The sequence below is a fragment of the Varroa jacobsoni genome, unplaced genomic scaffold, assembly GCF_002532875.2.
Source record: "Varroa jacobsoni isolate VJ856 unplaced genomic scaffold, vjacob_1.0 scaffold_1329, whole genome shotgun sequence".
In the NCBI taxonomy this organism is placed as follows: Eukaryota; Metazoa; Arthropoda; class Arachnida; order Mesostigmata; family Varroidae; genus Varroa; species Varroa jacobsoni.
In genome coordinates, this window is record NW_019214231.1 from 419,352 (window position 1) to 425,941 (window position 6,590).

Below are 6,590 nucleotides of genomic sequence, written 5' to 3' on the forward strand. Positions count from 1 at the left end.
TTTTTTTTAATCTTACTCTGTTAAACGTACCTAACTGTGTGATATTAGTCTTTAAGAAGTTTAGTCGAAGAATTGCTACGATTCGATGAGAGATCAAATCTATGACCTTACGGGGTAGGACCGATCGCTTACGATAGGGACAACTAGTCGTTAACGTATTATAGCGTTACTTCTTTCAATTGTAGTAACCAATAATAGCAGCATTCATTGTTTCATTACTATTCCCTTCGGGAACTAAGGGTTGCATCTTCATGTTTCAGGCATCACGTTATTATGCGAGGTTCACTATACGTAGGGTAGCTCGCAGGCACATACGTCCTGCAATGGATGTCCCATTGGTCAGCGGAGTCGGCCAAATACATGGTTGGCTTCGTCTTGTACTTGTCAGTAGGTTGTCAAACATGAGAAGGAAGCTTGTCTGCCATTTGATAGACCACTGCCATAGAGATTCGTGACGTCGCGCGTTTTTTTTTCTTAACACCATTCCAAAATCCAGGAGACATTATGGGTGTGGATATGTCTTTTAATGCTATGTTTTATGTTTTTCAGTGCGCCTTATGGATAATAGTGAAGCTTTGAATCGAGGGCTCTCTACTGAGATCCACAATGATGATGTTATCAAACGAAATAGCTCGACAACAGCCGCGACGTTCCTCGCTGTTCGTGCCTGCACAGGGCGTGTCTAGGTTTTTCGGCCGTACGTTAGTGTTTGACGAGTTGAAAGTCATGAAGGCCTCGTAACAATATATCGAAAAGGACACTCTGTTTCGCACTAGCGGGTCTGTGTCGATAGTTAACTACTACCGTAGTATATCAGCTATTCGAGACGCACCGTGACGCGCCGTGTTCCGCCTGTTGACAATAGCGAATTGTCCGGAGGCCTATTCAAAAATACCGGCCGTGTTCTCTCAGAATAGTGAGAGTGTTTATAAAGGAGACCTGCTTCACACCGAAGCCAAACGTGCTGGTAAATGGCAACGACTCAAAGGCGGGCTGACTCACAGTTCGGAGCCACTCGAAACAGCCGATAACATGGGCTGCGGATAACACAAGTACATTTTCTGTGTTCCTAAATCTCGTCGTGTCAATGCAACAATAACCTAGATTTATAGTGATAGCGCTAGACATTCCACTGAGCTTGGTTGAAGTTTCCGTAACAAAACCTCGATCCGGCGATTGACGCAATCGCATTTTCTGCCATCCGCTTCGCATGCACAATGACCTAACGCATCTCAAAGGCTAGATAGTACAGCGGCAGCAGAAGCAATCGAATAAAATTGTCCGGCAACAACCAAAAGCAGTTCAACGACGGGTATTTCTGCAAGTGTGATTACAGCCTTTCGAAGCTCAGAATTTCCCAATAAATCCCAGTGTCCCATAAACCAGCCCTTATATCAAGAAATCGGAAGCCTTATCACGTCCACCGTTGAGGACGCATTCCTTACATTGAGTAATATGCCTGTTTCGAAACATACCCTGCACAGCAATATCTGTGAATAAAAACAGCTTTCAATAAACGACAGTTTATTAAGCCTTCAACACAGTATCAATACAATATCAAAGCTTCAACTCAAAAACTATGCAACAAGTATATAAATTATTCAAACCATTATCAAACGAAAAACAGACGGGTATGCTATGTGTGAAGCAACATCCGAAAGATCAATTCAATCCATCAATCCCAAAGTTCTTTTTGTCGTTTGCTGATATTTGAAGCTGGCTTTACAAACTAACCATTGGAAATCGGATATATTACTCTAAAAGTTTCTGAACAGCTAAAAGTTATTTCTTATTTGCAAGGATCGCAGTAGAGAGCGCCTGAACTGGCACCCTAACGCCTTTTGTAAGCTTTACTACAGGGTGTTCGAGTATTAGCCACTAACGCAATCTGCATTTTGGACCTAACGCCATGGTACCTTAACACCGTGTTATTATAGGAGTTATAGAAACGACATTAGGATGCCTCTTATAAACTGTGCTGCAATTTAACCCGCTCTTTATTGCAATTATTTGGGTACCGTTTACTACTTTGTCAGACTTTGAAATTGAAGACCTTCTAACTGTCCAGACTCCATTAGGTTATATACATACAGGCAGCGAGGCTTAGAGCTTGAAACGCTGGGCAGTCGCGCAGCCTTTAGCTTACTCTGACGTCCATGTTCTTTCCTAAACAAGAAGCGAATCTGCACAAGTGATTAGGCATATTAGCGTTAACGAAAATGAAGCACGGAAGAGAAAAATGATAAAGAAGAAAGCCAGCTGTGCTTAAAGTAGGTGGTAAGACAGCCCTTTGATTTTTCATAGAGCCAATAGCTAAGCAATGGGGTGACAGAGAGCACGTCCCCCATTTTCCATGCGAAATTCAAACTCAACCGTTGGCAGTTGCCATCTATTTCGCGACAGCCGCTTCGAAAAGCGGGTCCTTTCCTTACCACGACGACGATTGGTTTTCTGCAGCGCCCTTTCTCGCCACCGCAGAACACTGCACTATAACACTCAGCCGAGTAACGCTTCCGGCAACGAGCAACGGCAATGTTTATCGTACACAGACTGTTACTATTCCGCCCACCAACAAGAAAGTGTCGGGAATATTGATGCAGCTCTCTACTGGTGCTCTGTTTCTCTAAGAAATCTTTAATCCCGCTGACCCCAGTCCAATTTCTTTGGCGCCGCCGTCGCAATAAGTTATGCTAGCGTAATGTAAGGGTAGTGTTGGGCCTTCGGTCGTTTATTATGCCACTGCGGTATTCACCGTTACATCGGGCTTGACCGAGGCTATTTGTAGGCATTTGGCCACTTGCCGAATATCGATTAATCTGCACCGCCCCCTTTTGGCCGATCCAAAAGAGCGTGTTGATAGTCAGAGGAAAAGAAATCAGCCGTACAGAGGGCAGAACTGCATGCTGGCTTTACCCAGCGTTGACCAAGTACTATTTGCAAAGCTTCTCCGTATATCGAGCCTGTATATAGAGGCAGCATATTATTAATCTGATATATGTTCACGCGTATCGATTTCAGGATCATTATACTCAGCGGCTTAGTACTACTCGATGCCTTTCTTAGCCGGTAACAACTGACCCAAAAGCTATAACTTCAGCGGCCTGAACTGGTCTATTATTCCGATGTTGCTGGTCATTATTCCGGCCAGCAACATCGGAGTTATGTCAGAGGGTACGGCTAGATTCTCACGAAATGATTTGTGGTGGCTTACGACCGGCACCCCGTCGTGCATATCTAAGCGAAAGCCTCTCGCACAGGTTACGATACGTAACTAACTTCATTATTGAAATCAGGCCCGGTCGTAGTTCCTACTTCAAAGGTCGCCACCGCGAGTTGCCATTGAAACAATTCGTTCATAATCTGCCTCAGTCTATTCACAGCCAGTGGTCGAATATGAAGACGCTCGCCAGACGGGTGGTGCAGCTCGCTGCTCAATGGAAGTAGCCGTTAAAAACGATTATTTTACCCTCCCATAGAATATACGGTAAGTATCCAGCTCTCGTAAACAACGTTATCATATCACTATCTATTTGCCGACAGAATAATTTTGCATCAGTTGACTTAGAGACAAAACTGAATCAGTTTACAAGATCAGGCTGTATTTTGCTGAGCCTGTGAAATAGGCTAATTTGTAGCTCAGTAAACTAGTAGCATAAGCATTACGTACGTAATATAGAGGTGCACGTTTTTCTTACGGTTAACGCGGCCCAGAATTGCTTGAAGTGGCTGAGAGCGATTATCTCGCCGGACATTTCGCCCGAATTTCTCGCCGTTATCGGACGGGAAAGATCTAATTTCTGCCAAAATGCATTGTAATAATATTCGAACTATTTGCATCAAGCACTTTTTTCTTCGTAGAAACCGATCGACGAAGGAAAAATATGCTAGATTTACAGGACCGAGGAGTTCAGAGCGTTGCCTTTTCTGAGTTTGTTACGAGACTATGTTAGGACGCGATATCAGGAACGCTTTTAGTGCCTTGAGCGATCGATACAAAACACTACAACGAAATACACTTTGTTGTGGTATTCGTAACGAATGTCTCGATAGTCAGTGGGGTCAAACATACTCCCCTCAATAATCGTTTTGCAATATGTACACTGTATATTCTTGTGGCTGCTCCCTTTCGAAAAGCATCCAAGTGTGAAGCGTAATGCACCTGGCTTTCACTGAGACTTCGCGTGCGTTCCGCTCTGTTCTGCTATTTCCGAGGGGTCTTCGTAGCGATCAGTGTCCGTAAGGTATCGTCTCGCTGCCTTGCCATAACGCACGCAGGCCAACTCCCCAACTATTGGTTCGGTCTCTTTTTCACTTTCAACATAGAATGGTGGTGCATCCTTTGTGGCAAGTTTCTTCGCTAATGGGACTTTTGCCCCGATGCTGCCCCCTTGTCATTTTGCTTTCTTCTATTATTATTATCACTGCTACTATTGCCTCTCTTCGCATATGTTCCTGCCATCCTTCTTTCTGTTGTTGGATCCGTTTTTTACAGTTCCTTCACATTGTGCATTGGGCAGTTGCTCGATCTCCATTACTGGCAGGCGAGTGGAACGGAAGCCCGACAGCAGAGTAAACGCTTTGTCACCACCATGATCGTCGCGTACTCACCATTAGTACGGAAATACCCACCTATAGTCGCCATTTTAAAAAGCTGCTCTCGTGCCAGGGCGACAGCATAAAGATAACGATGCCACAACGCCGTGGTATACGACCACCCCATCACTACCTCATGCCATCACTAAAACCATCATGTATGGCTACTGCGATTGCGGCCACTGGCCCCATATCCATTCACTGCGCTTCTCCCTTATTCTGCTTTAACAAGGTCGGGATAAAAAAAAGACAGCCAAGGAATAAAGATATTGTGGAACGACACATATGCGGAACAAAACGCGCTGCAGATGATGGCACCACTGGCGCAGTCGTTACGATCTGCCTTCACTATTCCTACCTGTGGATAGCGTAAAGGCCAAAGACAATTCTCTTTTGTAATGTTTGTTTGATTTTTCTCCTTCGACAAATTATCTTTAGCGGCTCGTTGCGAATACGCTAGTAACATACAATAATAGATCGCATACCACTACAATGTTATTATGTCAATTTGGTTAGGTACTTCATCGACGCTACAACGCAGGAACGTAATCGAGCGCTTCCCTTTCAGGCACCGTAGTGCTGCGTATCATCAATCATAGTCTTCACCGGATGTGTTCATACTACTGGAGTCGTAACAGCCTTAAGTCAACGATGAACCAAAAAAAAACGAGGTCTTCAATATCGCACAGATGGACTTCTTCTCGAGCTAAAATATAAGTTCATTGTTTACAAATCCTTTCTTGATGAGACTGAACTACAGTTTGCATTTAAATGCCAGGTAATTTGGTAGACTTAACGTTCAGAGCTGGTTAGTCAAATTCCTATGCAACCTATTGGTCTACTGTGTAGGGATGATACGTGGAAATAATATAGGAAACGCAATATAACAAGATCTAGAAAATTAGAAGACATGATGAGAACCCTAAGCACAGCTTTGATACGCAGCTTCGTGACGATAACTTGTTGAAAGTCTGGATTTCTCTAGCCGAGGATGCTCTTTGAAGAGTTTGGCTAGTTCTTATAATGAAAGCCTCATTCGGTAAGATATCCGATAAAGTAATACTGGAGCAAAGAAGAATTGCTTTAGGATGAAGATTCATGTACACTGTGACTGCAGCGACGAATATATAATTATCATCGATTGCACTGCGTCTTTTATTAAGAATCCTGTTCGGCTTTTTTCAATTATGGCGGAATACATGCGGATCTATTCTACTTTAGCAAACCCTCTCTTTCGAAGATGATCTAGACTAATACTTTTTCATTTTGATGCATACATTACCTATATCTTCCGCAGTTGCGACGCTAAAGCTTGCTAGTCCGATACATTTTACAAATACCCTCAGATCATCTGAAGATCCAAAGCTACACGTAAGAAATGAGCCTATTTTACGATAGTCTATACAGTTAATTAGGCCTAACAGATCGCCACAAGCGAGTCGTCCATGAAAGCACTATCGCATTGTTTAGATAAGCTTCACTTACTCGATTAAGATATATTAGCACATACATTGCTGGTAGCACTGTAGAACTCACCATAAAAAAACATGAACGTATCTACCCTGCAGAAGTACGGGTGAGGTGATTTAAGATCTCAAATCATTTGAAAACATCGCTGAACCTCAATTGAGCGGTTAAGGTACGATCTAAAACTTGTCAGTCCGATGACTTACCTACTAATATATCCACAAAAATAATAAGCATTTAAATCGTAGGTATCATAGGTATTTACCTGCATGATTACGGCTGTCACCAGTTCACCATAGTGAGCCGTCCATCGCCAAACGTAAGTAATAATAATAATAATAATGTGTATTTCGACATGTTAACATGAACTCTTGTTAAAAGCCTGATAACTACAGCAGCCGGATAGCTACATATGACAATATGATGTCGGATATCACATTTTATTCCCTCCTATGCCGCTTTCTGTGATGAGAACAACACAAACGGAGTGCAATCAATTGTTCTATGGTAGAATAATATATACATATATA

General features: G+C 43.0%; 1 long non-coding RNA gene across 1 annotated transcript; it reads left to right on the plus strand.

Moving 5' to 3' along the window:
- The first annotated feature begins 1,989 nt into the window (after positions 1-1,989).
- On the plus strand, positions 1,990-5,734 carry LOC111268898 (uncharacterized). Its single transcript, XR_015314402.1, has 3 exons — positions 1,990-3,484; positions 4,493-4,988; positions 5,162-5,734. It is a non-coding gene; the product is annotated as an uncharacterized LOC111268898 (long non-coding RNA).
- Positions 5,735-6,590: the final 856 nt, after the last annotated feature.